This window comes from Lissotriton vulgaris, unplaced genomic scaffold (assembly GCF_964263255.1).
Source record: "Lissotriton vulgaris unplaced genomic scaffold, aLisVul1.2 SCAFFOLD_8822, whole genome shotgun sequence".
NCBI classification, from domain to species: Eukaryota; Metazoa; Chordata; class Amphibia; order Caudata; family Salamandridae; genus Lissotriton; species Lissotriton vulgaris.
This window is the reverse complement of record NW_028245538.1, coordinates 3,938-25,058: the sequence shown is the minus strand read 5'-3', so window position 1 is coordinate 25,058 and position 21,121 is coordinate 3,938. Positions and strand designations below refer to the sequence as shown.

General features: G+C 42.3%; 1 long non-coding RNA gene across 1 annotated transcript; it reads right to left on the bottom strand.

Annotated features, from left to right (window-relative positions):
• Positions 1-4,350: 4,350 nt before the first annotated feature.
• LOC147666368 (uncharacterized) lies at positions 4,351-11,348 on the bottom strand. Its single transcript, XR_015304826.1, has 2 exons — positions 11,191-11,348; positions 4,351-5,022 (listed from the first exon to the last, which is right to left on the bottom strand). It is a non-coding gene; the product is annotated as an uncharacterized LOC147666368 (long non-coding RNA).
• Between the last annotated feature and the right edge of the window lie 9,773 nt (positions 11,349-21,121).

Here is a 21,121-nt window from a genome sequence, read left to right as displayed (position 1 = left end):
TAAAAGCATTGATATGGTTTCTTAGCCATACAATGGTTTAAAAGTAATAAAACATATATACAGTCATATATACATTAGGCTAAAATACTCAACTGGTGCTTCTAACTAAGCCTACCCCAGTGTGCCTGACCTAAGCCTAACACGTGGAAGGGGAGTAAGTAAGTAGCTTTGAGTTAAGTTGTTTTTGCCAAGGTTTGCTTCAAGAATTCTCATCTAAGGGTTTAGTCAACACCATACCTCTGAATAGAATGATGGAAGTCTGGTATTTCCTTCAGGGGGAACTCGGTATCCCAGTCACCCGCGAGGGCAGACTAGAAGCGCTGGAGCTGGATTTCTCTGTTCAGCGCGTCGAGGAGGAGGAGGGGGGACAGCGTCCTCGGGCAGCTTGGCATCTGCTGGGCTCTTCGCAGAGGGACGGCTGTTCAGCTCCTAAGCTCACCACACCATCGTTCGCGCTTTAGCAGCGATAATGGTATCAGTAGCTTCACCAACAGCAGCGGGGCAGCAGGCTGCAGCAGCAGTCTGCATACAGCATACAACAGCTAGCAACAGGGTAGCAGGCTGCAGCAACAGGCTCGCTCCAGACAGCTAGCAACAGGCAGCAACACAGCATTTGCTTAAGGCAACGTTGGTAATATTTATACCTGACAGGTGCCTGGTTTGACGTAAGTTTGCTGGACATAAGACGTCAATTAAAGATGTCACTAGGAAGTGATCGATATCAGTTGCTCATTAGAGTTCCATTACTAATCAAAACACAGCAAGCAGGGATTTCCAGGTTTGCTGAGTTTTTATCTTGTTGAAGAACTCGGAGTGTTAATCTAGGAATATCAGATAGTGACTTCTGCTCTGTCATTGCACTAATTGGTTGCATAGGAAGTGGCAGAGAACTATTCTGGAATGTGGCTCTGTTCGTGTGAGGCCAGAGATGACTTTCTGAATATCGCACTTGAACGGTTATGCCAATATAGGGAATAAATGGATTTATAGCCGAATAGGGGCATAAGGTCGCAGTATCGATCAGGAACCTAGATAAACACGCAACAAAGTGAATAGCCAGCAGCTCCAGGTAGTTGATGTGGTGTCTCTGCTAAGAGGGCCATGATCTGTGGACAGTTGTGTTGGCGAGATGAGTGTCCCACCCAGTGAGTGAGGCGTCTGTGGTGATGGTCAACTGTGGTACTGGGTGTGCAAAAGGGCTGCCTTATAGTAAGTTTTAGTTGTTTCACCACTGCAGAGAGTGATTTGCCTTGGCCTGAACAAATACTAGATGTTCCCCACGATCCTCTGCTTGGAGCCATTGAAGCGCAAAGTACTTTTTTATATGGGATGCATGTGAAGCCTTGCGAGTGGAACAATGGCGATGGATGAGGCCATCATCCCTAGAAGGCACATGACCGTTTTCACTGTGAGGGGACGACTGAGCTGAATAAGAGACAGCAGTTACTGAAGGGCTGTGACTCTGTTGGCTGAGGTAAGGTTTTCCTGTGACTGACCCTAGGAAGGGTTGGCTTAGTAGAGATTGTATGTTGGACTAAGTGGCATTTCTGGTTGAGATGCTGCTGGACCTCATGCCTGAAGCCAAGGATACAGAGCCAGATGTGCCAACTGAGGATAAAGTTTGTATAACTCCCTGTAGAGCAGTGGTACTCAAAGTACGGCTCAGGGGGGCATGGGGCCCTCCTGACCTTTATCTGTGGCCCCTGGTTGAACAGCAGCACTATGCTGCTGTTACTTTACACCCTAATACCCATAAAGATATTAAATAAATGGGAAGCATTTATTCACAGTCGAACTTAAGTTTTTTTTAAAAAAAGCACAGAAGCTGTACTGCACCACTTATCTTTAAGAACACTATGATTTTCAAAGAAATTTGCAGGAAATGTGTAACAAAATCATAATCCCTTAAAAATGGAAAAAAAGTGTATTTCCTGAACCTGTAGAAGCATTTCACCTTACTATATAAGATTAGAAAAGTGACTTGCGTTTTTTTTTTTTTTTTAAGTGACAGTTTTTATACATGAATTTAGAAACAAACATTTATGCTTCCCTTCCCGGACAATAATGCCAATAGGCAAAATAAAATAAAACAATTGCCCAGGATCACAGAGTTTGATCAAGTACGGAAGCATGAAGTGCTCCCAGGTGCAATTAAACCACTAGATTTACATGTGTCTCGTCCACCACAACCAACCTACACCTTCCACTCCCTTGATCACCACCATACTGACATCAATGCGGCCCTCAGTCACACCACAGATGAACTTTTTGACCCCTGGGAAAATGTTTGCGAGTACCCATGCTCTAGAGCCTGTGACCGCAGCATCTGAATGCTGGTGTTAGAGATAACATTGCCCTCGTACATGATTTCCTCCCCTAGCTTTTCCTCTGGGAGATGCTTAAGTGGTTCCTGCATCTCCGTCCACTGGGCCCTACCGTACACAAACAGAAGTGCCACGCAACTAACTATTCACCAATGTGTTGCTGCACCGACTGCCACCTTCCTGCTCCTCTTGTCTGTAGGGAGATCACCACCAGTGGCCTGGGACAAGGCATGCTTGCAGGTGGTAAGGACTACAAGACAGTATGGAAGAATCTGCTCCTTGATGTACACTGGATCATTTTGGGAGGGTTTGAATTTCTTTTGACCCTCAGGGTCACAATGCACACCTTGATAAGCTACTTGAAATGGACAGGAGCAGATTTTAACATGTCCTTTAGCAAGGGCAGTGTCTGAATGGCGCACTCAGATTTGGAGAACGTCTCCAGAGGAAAGTTGTCCTCATCCCGGGTGGCACCCATGTCCACTTTATGAAAGGCTGCAGTGCTTTGAAAGACCTCATGACAGACTGTGGTGCTATAACAGGATGAGGCCCTCGCTGGATAAAATATTATAAAAGATTAGCTAGGTTCAGAATTTTTTGTTGGTGCCGACCAGAACCCTTGGCTTGCCTTTTGAGCGAGTGCTCATGGTCCAATGGCGGATTCACTCAGGAACAGTGCTCTTCATCGGTTTGGGGCTTCCTTTGTTGGTCAATTTTGATGCTATGGTCCTCAGGGGCCAAATACATACTTACACCTTGGGCATGGTCTTAGTTTGTATGTTGGTCTTCGGCACCTGCTTGACGTCCTTCATCTCCTCATACTAGGACTAGCTCAACTACATTGTTTCCAGACACTGCGTTCACTGTGTGGCTGGGATAACAAACGAGCTGGTGTCTTCCTGCTTTTCGGTGCAGAGGGGATCGTCTTACTTGAAGATGTCTGGGGTCTCTGAGGAGTTCTGCTGGAACATTTTCTGATGCACTCCTTTCAATACTTCAGGGTCTTCTTGGATCTGATGACGAAACACGATGCACAGGAGGCACTATTGTGGTCAGAGCACAAGCACAGTATGAACCCCTTGGCAGAGGTATTTCAAATTGCAGCACGGACAGTTCTGCAAAAGTGCCCGTTCCATCACTCATGCAGCATTCTCTGGTAATGAAGGACTGTAGACAGTGCTCTGCACACAAAGGGACCAAGGCCTTCAATGCACAGGGCATCAACGAGGGGTTTAGGTGCTACTGAAGGTATTCACACATCAGGGCGATGAAAGGACCGGGTCTTTTTTTAATCAGACAGGACATGATCAACGTTTCTTCTGATGGAAGAAAGAGACCCACCTCAGTATGCTCTCCTGTTAGGGTTACTGCTACTGAAGCACAGCATCAGTGTCCCCACTCAGGGATTACACTGGTAATAAAGAACATTGCTGTAACACAATTCAGTTAAGCTCTTCTGCCTTGCTGGTATTACTCAATGCTGGCAACCAAAGGCTCAACTAATACTTCAAAGGCTGTGAGGAACAGCAAGACATCAGTGGTGCTTTCTACTTACTCTTCATTGCAAGCTCCTGGTACAGTCTGATTACCCAACAGGTTTTCAAACCAGGCAGATATTAGTTTACATCATATGAGTAGAGGAAGTGATATCTAGGTGCTCAAGATAGCTAACAATATTAGCATTAGGAATGTTTTTGTGCCATAGGCTAAAGAATAACACTGTCAGTTGGATACTGGTGGTGGATAATACTTCTAAGTTCTAGTCTAAGAGGTCTCTACTGGAAAGAATCTTCTTCTAAAGGATTATTGTGGCACAATATGTTTGGTGATGGTTTGTTCCTTGACCAGGGCTTGGAGGTTATCTAGTGTGGGTTAATCTCCGATTGCTATGCCTGGACAGATGTCCTTATACAGTTATAGTAATATTCTATATACAATGATAAGAAGGTCAAGTTCTAACAATGGCATGGTAAGCATGGTGCAAATACATCTCTTATAAGCAAAACATTGTAGATGCAAATACATATATATTCTCCCAAAGTGATTTTTATTTTGCAAATATTTACTTTCAGATTTTTTACAAATGTCCTATGATTATTTGAATTATATGAATTAACACTGTGATTAAAGAAAAACAAGATACCAACATTTCTGCAAGTTAAAAGGTATTTTTATGAAATTGTTTAGGTGGTGCCACATTATAACTCATGTTAGCTATATTAATCCACAATTAAATAAATATGTATTTGACGTATCTGACAACATTGTGTTCGACAACGTTTACTGGGATGGCAGCCACCTTAAAATAACTTGAAAGTAGCTGTGGGAAATGATATCCCTTTTAGCTCGAATACATTTAAAATGAATCATCTAAAACAATGACACATTAATATTTCTGTGCATATTCAAAATTCTTTAAAAAGGAATTGCAGGCAGTTGTGGCATTACAGGCATGAATCAGCTGAACTCCTCCCACAGTTCACGTCCTTGCATCCAAACAGCATTAAAAGGGAAAAAAATCATGAGATTTGTCTCTTATAATTCCAGTTTTCCTGGATAAGGATCTGGAGGAGATCTACATCCCTTTAGTCTTCGTACACTAGAAGTTGCTGAGGCTTTACAGCGCGTTGTACTCCACACATTTCGATGGGTCCGTCGGAAAATGTTTTTGGCAAATAGTCATCAGCCTTTTCAACCCCTACAAACACAACAAAAATATATTTGCAATTCAGTTACAAATTAGTGCAATGCTCCCCTGAGAAACAAAGCATAATATCAAGCAATAACCAGCTAACAGATTAAGATTTCCTAGCCATAAAACCACTGGGCATGTTGCAATTTGATTAAAGGTTAGTGATCTGGGATCCACAGTAAATACTCCATGCATATTTTAAATCTAATATAGCAGGAATGAGGTGGTAATCAGTGGGGAGAACTAATGAGTGTGAAAGACTGCAATTATATGTCAAGGACCTATTTCTAATGCTCATCACCAAATAATTTGGTTTGAGGCAGGAAAATCTTGACACTCCAGTGTATGAGAAAAAAATGAGAACTTTTGGATGTCAAGGAACACTACGAACCAATTAAATTCTCAAGAATAAGCGATCTTAAAAAGGAGGTGTTGAGCCTGCTAAAAAGAGGTAGGGATGAAGAGTGGATCAGTGAAAGTGAGTATAGATTTTTGCTGAACTCTCACCCTATAATCCCGGCAATCTACGGACTGCCTAAAGTGCATAAAAGCATCTCCAACCCCCCAATGAGACCAATAGTCAGTAGTATAGGCTCAACGTTAGAACCTCTGAGCAAGTACGTACTTTTTTTTTTTAAACCGATTGTACAGTGGCAAAAATCATACCTTAACCTCATCGCTGCGGCGGTAATTTTGGCGCTACGCGCCTTTTTGAAAAAAGCCGTGTTAGATGACGAGCTCAGCTCGTCATCCGCACACGCCCCCCGTGGCTGATGACGAGCTGAGCTCGTCATCAGCATCGAAGGGGTTAAAGATACCTCACATGCAATATCTGTGTTTGAGGGCCAGGGCTTCAACGGGGTGACCCAACTTTTGGTCACCCTTGATATTGAAGCCCTGTATACAAACATCCCTCAGGATGACACAATTGAGGTTATTTCTGACATATTAGACGAAGAAGATCTAAATGGAGGAAATAAAATCTTTATCATGTCTTGCATTAGAATGGTGCTAAAGAACAACATGTTCTTATTTAAGGATGAACTTTACCTGCAGACCAAGGGGACCAGTATGGGGGCCACTTGTGCCCCCAGTCTGGCCTGTCTCTACGTGGGCAGTTTGGAGCAGAAACATATTTTCAATGAGATGTCACCATTCTTTGAAAATATAACCTGCTGGCACCGTTACATCGATATTATTTTCATATGGAGCGGTGCCATCACGGTTTTCATGGAATTTTTACAATGGATCAATCTGGGAGATCCAAATTTAAAATTTACAGCCAATTACAGCAATACATCGGTGGAATTCCTAGATATTAGAATTAAGGACGTAGAGAATGAGTTACAGGTTACAGATAGAATTATACACGAAACCAACAGATAAAAACACACTCCTGCAATATGCCAGCAACCACCGACATTCACAAAAAGATAATATTCCCTTCGGGGAATTTTTAAGACTCCGCAGGAATTGCACGACGATATCGGATTTTTATTGCCATGCGGAAGTCCTCAAACAGAAATTTAAGGATAGAGGATATCCGAATAAACTGATAAAAAACTCTATAAAGAGAGCGAGATTTTATAATAGAGACAGCTTGTTAGAAGGCAACAAAGAGAAGAAGAATGCAGCGGAGAATAGAATAGTGTTTGTAACACAATTTTCTAACATAAGTAACCAAATTAAGAACATAGTAAATCATAATTGGAAACTCTTAAATTATGACACAGATATACAGCTAGAGAAACAACTTTTTTCATTTAGAAGAAATAAAACAATTAGAAATGCTGTGGTGCAAACATATAAAACAACTAAAGTCACCCAAAGCACACTCTTGGGGAGAGTGGCAAAGGGTAACAACAAATGTGGTACTTGCTCTGTGTGCCCACAATGTCTGGAATGTAAAACGATTAACTTTGCTGGCAAAACCCTAACTGCAACCACTTTCAACAATTGCCGGAGGAAAAACGTTTTCTTTCTTCTGGTATGCCCCTGCGGATTGGGATACGTGGGGAGACTAGCAGAGAGTTGCATATCCGCTTATTAGAACATAGGTCTGCAATTAAAACAGGAAAAGAAAATGCTCCCCTGACAGAACATTACAGAAGTAAACTGCATCATTTCAATTATTTTAAGTGGTTCGTTCTAGAAAAAATAACAGTTGATAGACGAGGAGGAGACTTGGACCAAAAAAGAAAGAAACCTGAACAGTGGTTCATGTGTTTTCTCAATACAGTCATCTTAGATAAACAAATAGATACACTATTATTGAAGGGTAGGAATGGATAGAATCTGTAATAGAGGGATTTAAGATTAGAGTAGGAATCCTATTTTCACTGGACAACAAATGTAGAATGGTCCGTGATAATATAGGTAAGTGGATTGGGTAAGATGACCTTTGCGCCCACCGACGTTGCATGATATGCAATTATGGTGGGTGCGAGATTTTTATCTACACCAGGAGGTCTCATTACTATTGTCCCACTGGTAACGAGCATATAGGACTAATATGGGGAATCCCGAGTAGCAAAAGCAGGAGGCATTTGCGGTCTTTTTTGGGAACTTTTGCAGCAGGGCAGGTGCCAGAAAAGTAGAAAAAAAAAAAAAGAAAGAAAGAAACAAAATAGGGGAAAAAACGCACACCAGTAAGCATAACTAATATCGGACCCTTGAGTCAATAATCGTATGATCGCAATGAATTTTTTATCTTTATTGTGCAAATGCAACTCGAAGGGTAGTAATAAAGTTTCCTCGGGGTAAAAACATTGTAACCAAAGAGCCGCGGAGGATAGACCAATCACAATGTGGTTTTCTAAGCGGAGAAAGTAGGCAGAGTCATAAAAGTACAATGGCCTATGAGAATGGGCCTTGTACAAACTAAATAGGAGCACTCGAGACATGAACCTCGAGGATCCGATACCAACCCGGGGAGACCATTTGACGGAATACACACGCCGATTAAAAGGTATGCGGTGTGAGGATAACGAGCTAGGTATGAGCATTAGGGTTTAAGAGACGGTCAGAATCGGGTCCGGCAGCGCAGATTGAAGCATATCTTTTCCATTCTATATTTCAGCCGCGTGACACGGAAGCAGTATTTGGAAACAAATGACCAGGCTATTATATTACGTTTCTTGTGAATGAACAGGAGAAGTTGCACTTCATTTTAGGTAACTATCCCGAGCAATGGGAGGCTACGAGGGAGAGGGATTGCCTTTTGTAGCTATAAGATCCGACACGAGGGTAAATCCACTCATGTGTCTCTTATAGAAACAGGGATATCCCAGGAGAGGTGCCCATGATTAATCGCGAGGAGACCTGTGGTGTTTTTAAAAAATATAAAATTAGAAATAGCCGGATATCGCATATAAGAGCGATCTGAATAAGTGGCAGGTAAAGGGCCTTTAAATATTTGATGGGGGGAGGTTTATTTCTAATAAAGTTGGTACCCTGGGTGTTTAATTGCAATTTCCCCTTGCCTATAATTAGGAAACAGCCTGAATATAATGATAACAAGGCACGTCTAAATAAATGGAGAACTAAGAGTTCCGTCCGGAAAGTCGGCCTGTATTATAATAAGGTGAGATAAAAGATGTGGAGAGCTATCAGCAATGCTCTAATGTCTTAAAATATGTTTGATCAGTGTATACCCCCACATGATAAGAAGGGCTGCAGAAAAAATGTAGTATATTTACCAGAAACAACATACTAGAGAGGGTGGGATAGACCCACAATGAATGAAAAATAATCCAGATAATTAATTAGAAGCTAGGAAACTTGGAGTATAATTAACCCAAGAAAATGCCCTATAAGTTACATCTCTGTCATTAAAGGATAACAGCCCTTATACATAGGACTATGTTTTAACAAAGAGGCTGATGGTGAACCAGAGGGCAAGGCCGTAACTATAAAATAAACAATGAGTGGCAGGCAAAAGCCCCTATAAAAAGGCAGAATATTTGGGCTCCAATGGTGATGGAGGGAGGTGGAGTATTCCCCAGATAGGTATAGACTTATACCCCTTAAGGCATTGATATATATGAGGTGTTTTATGGATAAAGAGAAATGTTTTTTAACAAGTACATAATGACTGTTCCCTATTGAATATGTTTTATTAATAGGGTGAAGAGATACAACAATCTTGAAAAGATTAAGACAACAAAAGTTTTACAGTCTTGATAAAGGTGGATATAATTATATGAAAACCACCGAAACGCGTTGACGCTTTGTTTCAGGCACAATCTGTAAATTGACACGTGAATAGTGATATACTGATGTTTACAATGTATGAATACACGTGTTAAAGAAGTAAGAATAGATGTGCAATTGTAATTGACAAGCAGTTAGGTCGTACATCTTGTGTTGTCTTTAAGCTGTTGGATATTATTGATTGTTAGTGGTATCGGGTCTTTGTATGAAATTTATTAATTTTTTTAAAGCTCTTTTAGGATTATTTTTAATGTGAATATATGTATTTGTATAATGTATTTTATGATGCAACATTGTGTATTATGAGCTCGAATATTATTGTTTTGTGATAATAAAGTGTTTTAATTTACTTTTTGCCTAATTTTGTAGGTTTATATTGATATGATAGCAATTCAGCAGTGTGCAAAGGGAAAATCTGTTTTTTGCAGGAAAACGAGTTAGCCAGAGAAACCACAGATAAAGCTATACACGATATTCTTGTTTTGCTCGGCTCTTCACCATAATGGAGCTGATGGTCATCTGACTAATTGTGGTCACAGCTAACTGCACCTGTCCAGTTTGAGGAACACTTGCTGGGGCAGTATTTAGGATATGCTGCATTATGAACTGCATCATATGTCGAAACAGTCTAGCACATGCAAACTTAGAATTGTAAACATAAGCTACTGAAAATAGTTTGCTCCTCCCTTCTCCCAGGTAGGACTAAATCTTGAATTGGTGGCAAAGAAGGCTAGGGTTGCCACCCGCTCCAGACTTTGTCCTGACTGACTGTATTTTCAGTACCGAATCCAGAACGAACAGCGCGTATGTCATTTGTATGGCTTTCAGGCTATTCCTCGGGAATTCGAGCTAACCCTCCCCTGCAAAATAGCAGAGTTTCATGAAAGAGAAGAAACAGGGCCTGCAGCCTACTCTGTAATTGAATCACTTCCCAGGCAATCAGATTCCCTTTGCGACAAGGAGTTTCAGCACAGCTGGAAGCTCGCAGCTCGTGGCTCCCCACTCAGCAAGTCTTTGGACATTATGCCACAAGTTCATCAAGAGATAAACAATTCAATCTGTGTAAAAAAAAAAACAAAGAAACAATTGGCATGCAGGGATGTGACTTTACTTTTATCTGTACCAAAACATGCCTGTGTTTGGCGAAGGGTCTCTTAGGGTGGCAGAATACATGCTGCGGCCCATAGCAGCTCTCTCTGATCACAAGGCCCTTGGTACCACTGATATCATTTACAAGGGACTTGTATGTGAGCCAATTGTGAAAACAACTAAGGTACAATTTTTGGAAGAAACACAGGCACTGGGATCCTGGTTAGCAGGAACGCAGTGCATTCAATCAAAGATGCATCAGAGTCAGGCAAAAAGTGGAGTGGTAAAGATGCCAAAAAAGGGTACTTTTCTACACAGTACAGTAAGAAAAGAAATGCTCCTCAGTTTGATCCTGGTGCACATCAGGATAGTGAAGGATTCCCAAAAAAATGTATTGTGATTTGGTGGTCAAAGTCTGGGAAGAAAGAACTCAAGAAGCCATTTTGGGACTTCCTGTGCTCGTTATGGATGTCATTTGTTGATTAAAAAAAAAAAGAATTCCCTAGTTAACCATTACTTAAACAAGAACCTCTACTAATGTGTGGGCACGTTTGAAGGAACTGTTAAGGCATGGGATTAGAAGGAGCCACACAAGAATAACCGTAACTACAAAATAAATATTGTATTTCATAATTGGCTTGCATTTTCCAAATATGGATGGCAAGTGAAGGACTGTCAGTCAGATCATAAGGGCATTTCAATACATTTGATAAACTTAATACTCAATTACTCAATAAACCAAGTGCTTACTGAAGTAATGTTTCCCCTTGTAAACACTCCAGTACACAATACTACAGTAGCAAAACCGAAAAAATAGGAGATTAAACATTATTTTCCAGTTTTACATTTGAGATTTTACTCTATTAAAGTTACCTGAATATATTTTCTTTGCGTTTCATCATTCAAAACATGGGCAACATGTTTGGAGAAAATCTTTTCACGACCAGTTCGAGCATGGATACCAACCATGGTGACACCAATAGGCCAGGGAGCATTGCCAATGGCCATCTGCAGATAGGCATCATTAGCCTGAAATTGGAACAAAGAAAGATAATCTTCAAGACCAGTTCAATTTATATTAGTATGATGGGATGTTTGCATTCAAAATGCACATTAAATTAATTTGTATTATGTGAGAAGACCTATATTTACTTTCAAATACTGTATAAGTCCAATTTAAAAACTAGACTGGAAGCACATTCTGTTAAAGGTTGACAAGTTGCCTCCAGGAAGAGCATAGTATGGTTCTGCAAAGCCTGGCGAGTCACACGTGAAACAAAGGTGTTTTAAAAGGGAGACTATATCATGAGTATTTGAACAGGAAGACGGATATTGTGACCACATTGTACCCTGCTTCTTTGAATTAAAACACAAATTGAATAGGGGGAAAAAAGATTGCATTATTTAGGCAGATGTATTCATCATTAATACATAAACATGCAACTGTTTAAAATATAAAATAATGAATGTGATAAGTACTGCTGTCAGCGTCTATTGGTAAGGATCGGGCCCAATAAAACATACATTAATGGAAATACCATAGAAATATACGAAATATGACTTCTCAATAGTTATGTTTCTATACTTAAGGAGAAGTTTCTTTCCCCTACACATGAAGCAAAAACCCTTAGTTTCAGGTAAGCTCCAGGCCGCTAACAAATGGAAAATGCTAAACTGTGAAACTATGAAAAACTGAACACCAGAAGCAATTTGACAGCACTGGGATTACATTTTGAATGGTGGTCACCAGGGTCAAACCAAAATGTTGGATGGAGCCCTAAACACCTCAAAGCCTCCTAACCCTTGACTGGTTGTGTCAATTTGTAAAAAAGAAACTAACAAATGAGTGAGTGCAGGCATCAGTGACCTAACAAGACATCCAAGGAACTCATTAGATGCCTCTAGGCCTGTGGCTAGAGCTAAAATCAAGTCAAGTCAAGTCAAGTTCAATCTTTATTTCGTTGCATTTGCAACATAAACGATAACATAAAATATACAGTTCATAATAAAATATACAACAGTATAGAAACCTTCAATACATACATTATAATGGGCACCCTAATATATAAGCTATATTGCATCTACATTTCATCATATTTGGACACATTAAATTACATTTCATCATGTTTGGGCACATAATTTACAGTATCGGGTTTTACACAGAGTCAATTAAATATTAAAATATTTAAAAACAGTAGAAAAGTTAAAAGAACATTAAATTAGTTTATAACAACCAAGAATTAAAAAGGTACAATGCCTAGGCATTATTCATGGTTAAGGAAGGTCCAAATAAACAAATTTCATAGTTAAAGTGAAAGATAATTTCCTTCTGATAAAATAAACGGACAATAGGAATTTACTAATTCCGAACACAATTACTTGGCTGGTGTCCGTACTTAAGATCCTGCCAGCTTCCCTGTGGGAAGTAGAGCCAATGTTGCGGCACAAGGGGACTATCCATCTTTTCCTTGCCTTGCCGTAATTAGGGCTAAAATCGTTAAGTGTGCAGACTTGCCATTAGCTACAATGTTAAAAGACTGACCCATTTGGCATGTCCAAGTAGTAATGTAACTGGAGGAATACACCAATCTCAAGAAATCTTTAGGTGCTAACTTTCCAAAGACCATGTGTGACATTAGCTCACCGCAACCACGGGAGCAAGAGACAGAACCTCTTGGAGATGGTGCTTACGGCCTGGACAACGCTAAAAAACAACATAGATGTGGTCAACAGAGCAGTTAAGCTCCATCTGCATTGATCACCAGAAGGTAAACAAGAGAGTTGGGGGCAAACTAAGCATATCTCCTTGAAGTGTGGCAGATGTAAAGGGCAAACTTTTGACACCTTATGGAAGCCACAGAGGGTGCAACAATGCCCACTTTGGTGAAATACTGAAAAAGACCAAAGGCCCAAATAGGAAGTTGCCTAATAAAGACTGGATTAAGACAGTGCTGTAACTAATAGTCTGACTAATTACATCTCAGTTGAAAATGATCACAGAGCCCCAATAACCCTTCAGAGTCCTGCAGAGGCAGGTCATTACTGGTCTCAACTACTGTGATAAAGAGCCAATTCTTTCGATATGGCCTTATCCCTAAAGAAAATGAGGTGCCCCTTTTTCTGATCTTTAGCAAAGATGTACAAAAATAAACATGATCTTTTGAAGAGTCAAAGAGAAGACTGCAAGAAAAAAGCATTAAATACATGATGCTCTTCATACCGTTGCCTCAGACGCTCCAGAATAATGGCCGATGGTAACTCAAAGTAAGGTAAGCCTACACTACAAAGGTGGATGGAAAAGGGGGCCCGAAAAAAGTGAGTAGTAGGAGTAAAGAAAAATCAGCTGAAAGAATAGCCTTAACAAGGTAACTCAATGGGCCTCTCTAAGAAAGTAATGGAGGAGGGGCTTATTTCAACTCTGAAAAGGATATAAATGAAGGGCTTAGAGAGAATCTGGCTTGGATACAGACCATAACCAATCATCAGATGTGAATGACATGCCTCAGTCAGCGGTTAGGGGCTGTAAAATCAAATGTGGCTGATGAACAGGGTATGTGGGTGGGAGGTATCAGTAATATCATGGATCCTGATGCACCTATAGGAAAATGCAACTTACCAGTATGCATCTGTTCTTGGCATGTAGAGCTGCAGAATTACACACTGCACATAGATCGCCACCTAGTGTTGGGCCCGGATGTTTGCAAATTGTTGTTGTCCTCAAAAGTTCTTTGGAAGTCACGAGATAGGTGACTCTTCCTTTGGACCACATTGCGCATGGGCATCGGCTCAATCCTCAAATTGTTTTTCGCCATTAGGGAAATGATGGAGCTTTGCAAGAAAGGAAGGATGCCCATGTAATCAGTATCTAATTAAGATAATACTGGAACAGACAAGGGTAGCCGGGGAGGCGGGTGGGCGTGTGTAACTCTGCAGCTCTACATGCCAAGAAAAGATGCATACTGGTAAGTTGCATTTTCCGTTCGAGGCATATGAGCTGCAGATTACACACTGTGCATAGATTGTATAGCAGTACCCACTCTTAGCGGCGACCACCCCTATCTGTTGCAGTAGTTTGAAATAATGTTTTGAGAACAGCCTGGCCCACAATAGCTTGATATTTGGTTTGCACATCTACACAATAGTGTGCGGTGTAGACCATGTAGCTGCTCTGCAGATGTCCTCTAGGGGAATGTTCCCTAGAAATGCCTTTGAAGCCCATATTTTTCTTGCAGAATGGGCTTTAGGAGGAACAGATAACGTACGTTTAGCTTTGTGGTAACAAATCTGTATGAATTTGACAAACCATCTAGCTATCCCAGATTTTGAAATGGGATTATCCTTGTGTGGTGGTGAGAAAGACACAAAAAGTTGTTTTGTCTTACGAAAGGGTTGTGTTTTCTCGATGTAGTATAGCAATGCCTAATTTTATTCACTTCACTAATTATTTCACTTGCACTGCTTTTTTCAGTTGTAACACCATACTGACACCAATCACTAGACAAAACGTAGAGTCTTCTTACTCTCACAGTCCTCTTGTCCAACTTGGGTGACTGTGTGCACACTAACTCCTGGGTAAGGAGAACCCAAATGATGTAAAAGTGGTGGAACAGATCGACAACTGATGGGAAAATTCTCACTTTGGGTATGTGTTGCACGTGCATTTGTTTATATGGTATCACGTGTTGCCTTAGTTTAATTTAATTATATTTAGTTCACAATCCCCTTTTTTGTCATGCCAATGGTTGTCTGTGATTAGAGCGTGCTTCTGACTCCTGGATATTTTTTGTAACAAATCTGTATGCATTTGACAAACCATCTAGCTATCCCAGATTTTGAAATGGGATTATCCTTGTGTGATGGAGAGAAAGACACAAAAAGTTGTTTTGTCTTACGAAAGGGTTGTGTTCTCTCGATGTAGTATAGCAATGCTCTTTTGACATTTAGGGTTTGAAGAGCTCTTTCTGCTTCTGTCTGTGGCTGCGAGAAGAAAACGGGCGGTTCCACAGACTGATTAAGGTGGAAGGGAGAAATGACTTTGGGCAGGAATTTTGGATTAGTACGTAGAACAACCTTATTATGATGCATTTGCAAAAAGTTTTCTTGAATGGTCAGTGCTTGTAGTTTACTAACTCTTCGCAGAGAAGTAATAGCTACTTGGAAAGCAACATTCCATGTTAAAAATTGTAGTTCACATTTATGTAATGGTTCAAAGGGAGGTCCCATTAGCCGTGTGAGAAAAATGTTTAAAGTCCACACAGGTGAAGGTGGCACTCTGGGAGGAATTATTCTCTAAAGACCTTCCACAAAGGCTTTAATAGCAGGCACTCTGAACAGAGATAGATGCTTTCTGTTTTGCAGATATGCTGCTATTGCAGCAAGATGCAGTCTAATAGACGTGTAGAATATATATATATATCCACACACCAGTTCAAAGTTCCCCGGCCGTTTAGCGCTCGTCGCGGGTGCGCATCCCTACGGCAGAACCACGCCGTTACATATTCAACACTTCTTTCGTTTTCACCAAAGAATTTGGGCGCACACCGTCTGGATTTCCACAATCTGGTTTATTTCGATCTTTTTAGCATGAAAGCGGATGATCTACGTGTTTCGATGCTACAAGCATCTTGCGCACGATCAACTTTTCAAATTTTTTTCAAATCATTTAAAACATTAAAAAAAATATGTGTTACATCACTTCCTGTGTTTCAAGGTGCAGTGCATTGTGGATATTGTGGTTTTTATATAAAAAAAGTCAGTAAGTAGGATTTATACCACTAGATTTTCAGAAAGTAATAACCCCTTATTATTATTTTTGGGTTCTGTTTAAACTCTTTTATCCCAGTCCCACTTTTGTTTCAGTTCTTGGATCTCATTTAGAGATTTAACGCTCTCTGGTGAGTCTATGCAGTTTTAATCTTTTGTTTTGTTTTGATCCCTTCAGTGGGAATTGTTCTCTTCATTTCTACTGCTAGGGTCATTTTTCTTTCCTTCCTTTTTTAGGGGTTGTCTCACTTTTATTTTTGTCTTTAGTTTTTTTGTTCTTTTTTTCTTGTTTTGATTTTTTGGTGATTTTCTTTTTTTATCTTTTTTTCGTTGGTATATTTCCTTCTCATATTCTTGTTTAGAGTTTTTAATATGTCCTGAATATGATGTTTTTCAGAGATGAATATATAACTCCTCCGATTGATTAAGGCCGTAAGGGCTCAGAGTCCTGAAATTTAGGATATGACGTGACTCCTTCTGCCTTAGGATTTTTTCTCGGTCACCTCCTCGGATGTTCCTCGGTATCGTCTCAATGCCACAGAATTTCAGTTTTTGCCAATCTCTATTGTGTGTTTGTTCCATGTGTTTGGCAACAGCATTTTCCCTGTCCTTATGGGTGGTTGCTCTTGCATGCTCCATAATGCGTTTTTTTTGTTCGCCTTTCGTGCTTCCCACATACATCAGTGGGCAGGGACATTCTATCCCATATATGGTGTATTCTGTTTTGCAGGAAATTAGTTGGCGTATTTCCCATTTTTTGTTGTTTGACATTTTTACTTCCTTTGTTTGTTTCGCAATTTGACACATTTTGCATCCATGACATTTGACAAAGCCAGTTGTTTTTAGCCAGTCCTTTTTCTTATCTTGTTTCATTTTACAATGACTGTGGATCAATTGATCCTTTAAGTTTGGTGCCCTCGGATAAGTTATGGTTGGATGTTTCCCAACAATTTTTCCAACTGTGTCGTCCAGATGTAGGATTTTCCAGTTCTTTCGTAGGATATGCATGATTTCCCTGCTGCTTTCGGAATAATCCGTGATCAGTCTGATCGGTTCCTGTTCATCATTTTTTTTTTTGGTTTTGTTTTGGGATGAGCGTTTTAAACAATCAACTCTTGGTTTTTCGTTCGCCTTTTCCCAGCATTTTTCCACATTGCCTTGGTTGTATTTTCGATTCTTGAATCTCCTTTTCGTTATGGTGCTGTGTTCTTGCCACTCTGTTTCTTCACTGCATATTCTTCTGATGCGGAGAAATTCCCCATAAGGGATACTTGAAATTAGTGATGCTTGGTGGAAACTCGTAGCTTCCAACGTTGCGTTGGTTGCAGTTGTCTTTCTATGCAGGGTAGTCTGAATTTGGTTGTCCTTGATGTATATACGTGTATCAAGGAAAGTTACTTCTTGATTGTTTATTTCATATGCGAAATTCAACCCTGTCATACTTACATTGATGATCTTGTAATAATTTTCAAACTGATTTGGAGATCCATCCCAAATGATGAATAGATCATCTATGAATCTTATCCAACAGATGATTTTGTTGGTCATATGGTCATTTTCAGTTGCCCAAGCAATTTCTTTTTCCCAGTAGCCCATTGTGAGGCATGCGTAATTCGGGCTGAAGGAAAAACCCATTGCGGTTCCATTACTTTGCCGAGATAGCTCTTCCCCAAACAAAAAGATATTTTGTGTCAAACACAGTGCGATCATGTCCTCTAGCATTTGATTATGATTTTTATATTGGATGTTCCGATCCTGCAAAAAGTAATTGCATGCCTTTATCCCTATATCATTGCTTATGTTTGTATATAGGGATACGACATCCATCGTGACCAGTTGGTAATTTTCCTGCCATGGAGTATTTTCTAGTCTTCTCAACAAATCATTGGTGTCCTGGATATAAGAGCTCAATTGCGTCACATACGGTTTCAGGCAATAGTCTACGTAATTTGAGATGGGTTCTAATAAGGAGCTCTTTGCTGATAGGATTGGTCTTCCTAGGGGTTTTTGCTGGTCCTTATGTACCTTCGGCAGGAAATATATAGTAGCTGTTATTGGGTGATTGACTGTTAGGTATTTTTTCTTTTTTTTTTAAAAACCTTTATTTTCAGATTGAGCAGTACACAGCGTCTGCCTACAACCCAATTGGGCCGGCTGCTATAACAAGAAACATCTGGATACCAGACAACAAGGCATTGCAGTGAGACCATAAACAGCAACATATTGGTGCACCAGCATCAAAACACAATAAAGAAAGGATCAACCAGGTTTTGTTTTTATAATTTTGATGAAAACAAACAACAAACATCACAAACACTCACATGGTAAGAGCAATGTCTAGGGTTCGGGGTGGAGAGGAGGAGGAAGTCAGACTCAATTTAGCAACTCATATCTGGGGGCGGGGGGATGGTGAAAAGGATCACAAAGAGGTTTTATTAGTCAGTCTTCAGGAACGTCAATTACGGGGATGAAGGAATATCAAGGGTATACTCGAGTGGAGGGGTGCAGATATCTCCACGGTACTCATTCCACTGTGACCAAATCCTGCCCCACTTCTTGGGACGGCCCGAGCCTCATAAACCGTCTTCTCACGAAACATGCACCAGTCCATGTTTTCCTTCCAGGCTGTTATCCCAGGCGGCCTATGAGAACCCCAGAGTTGCGCTATGCCCCTTTTGGCAACCATGTTGCCAAGAGTTACCCAGAAGGTCTGAGCGGCCATGCAGTTCGTTGGCTCCCAGACATTAAGCAGGCAACGAAGAGCCTCAGGCAAAAGAGAGACCCCGGTGACCCGCCCCATAATGTCATGCACTCTGGACCAGAAAGCGGATACCACCGGACATTCCCAAATGATGTGTAGAAAGGTGCCACTCATGCCACAACCACGCTTACACAGCCCATCAATCGAGTATCCCATTCGAACCAGACGCGTACCAGTCATGTAAACTCGATGGAGGATCTTCAGTTGCACAAATCGAAGGCGAGCTGGAATAGCCACCTCTTTGGGGGAGGCGATTGCTGTCTACCAATCCTCGTCGTCTAATTCCAGGCCATCCGCAATCCAGGAGGCCCGAAGCCGCACAAGAAGATCAGCCCTGGTGTTGATGAGCTTTTTTATAAATCAAGGAAATCGTACTGTCAGGCACGTGGCCATCCAGAATACGATCCTCGAGCGGTGACGACAGGGGGATCTCCGTCCCAGGAGGGAACACAGAGATCAGAGCATGGCGCACCTGAAGATATCGAAAATACTCCCAGTCGTCAAGCTGGTACTCCACCTTAAGGGCATCAAAGGACTTAACTGTGCCCTTGGACCAAAGATCCTCCACCTTGCTAATACCGATCGTATCCCACTTATCAAACCCTTTCGACCGCCACAGGCTGCCCAACCTCTCAGAGTCATACAATGGAGTCAGCCGCGTCATTTTATCACCCCAGCCCGTAGCCACAGTCGCATCTCTCCACACACACACAGCACATTTTGTAGGACCGGTCAGAAGTCGGACTGGCTCCTTTGAGTACAAAGCCCTGTTGAAGTTACCGCCCGGCAACAGGAATTTGTCCATTGCAAAGGCTGGGACGGGGCCCGGGGAGTACGTTACATGGTTGACCGCACTCAACTGAGAAGCCCAGTAGTAGCGATTGATGTCCGGAAGGGCTATGCCACCGTCATACCATGGCAGAGTGAGTTTAGATAAGGAGATACGAGCCCGTCCGTCCCAAATCAATTGCCTCTGGAGCCCCTCGACCCCACGAAAATAACTTCGTCAGCCCGCATGCCCTCCCCTCCGCTGACTACATCCTCCTGGGGGACCTGAACTTCCATCTGGAGAACAACAACGACCACAACACCAGCACCCTGCTCGACAACCTCGCCAACCTGGGACTCAAGCAACTGGTGTCCACCCCCACCCACCTCGCCGGACACACACTCGACGCCGTCTTCTCATCCAGCACAGACATCAACTTCAGCCACGCCACAGAGCTTCAATGGACGGACCACAGCTGCGTCCACTTCACCTTCAAGAGAACGACGACCCACCAACACCAGCAACAGGCCGCCCGCAGAAGCTGGAACAAGATCACAGCAGACCAGCTAGCCACCTCCCTGAGCCAACACCCTCCTGCCAGCTCAGCGAACCCCAGCCAGGCCGCCGACAACATCACGAAGTGGATCAGCAACTGCGCGGACGAACTCGCCCCGCTGAGGACCCCGCCCAGCAGACCCGGCAGCAAGAAGGCCCCATGGTTCACCGACGAACTCAAGAGCTCCAAGAAGAACTGCCGAGCCCTCGAGAAAGTCTGGAAAAGGGACCCGACACCGGACAACAGGACCTCCTACAAACTGGCCACCCGGAAACACCACCAGCTGATCCGCGCCGCCAAGAGAACAGCATTCAAGGACCGGCTGGACAACAACGCACACAACAGCAAGGAACTCTTCAACATCGTGAAAGAGCTTTCCAACCCCAGCGCAGGAAACAACGACATCACCCCATCGCAAGACCTCTGCAACTCCCTCGCCTCATACTTCCACAACAAGATCACGGACATACACAGCAGTTTCAACAACCAACCAACGCACACCACGACCGACCTGCCACCCCCCCCCACCACCACCCTCCACGCCTGGACCCCGATCAGCACAGAAGACACCATCCGCACGATGAACTCCATCCACTCCGGATCACCAACCGACCCCTGCCCTCACCACGTCTTCAACAAGGCCGACGCTGTCATCGCACCCCACCTGCGAGACATCATCAACACATCCTTCGACACCGCCATCTTCCCCGAAAGCTGGAAACACGCCGAACTCAGCGCTCTACTCAAGAAACCAACAGCGGACCCCACCGACCTCAAGAACTACCGCCCCATCTCGCTTCTCCCGTTTCCAGCCAAAGTCATCGAGAAGACCGTCAACAAGCAGATGGCCGCCTTCCTCGAGACGAACGGATCCCTCGACCCCTCACAGTCCGGCTTCCGAGCCAAACACAGCACCGAGACCGCCCTCATCGCCGCCACCGATGACATCCGAGCC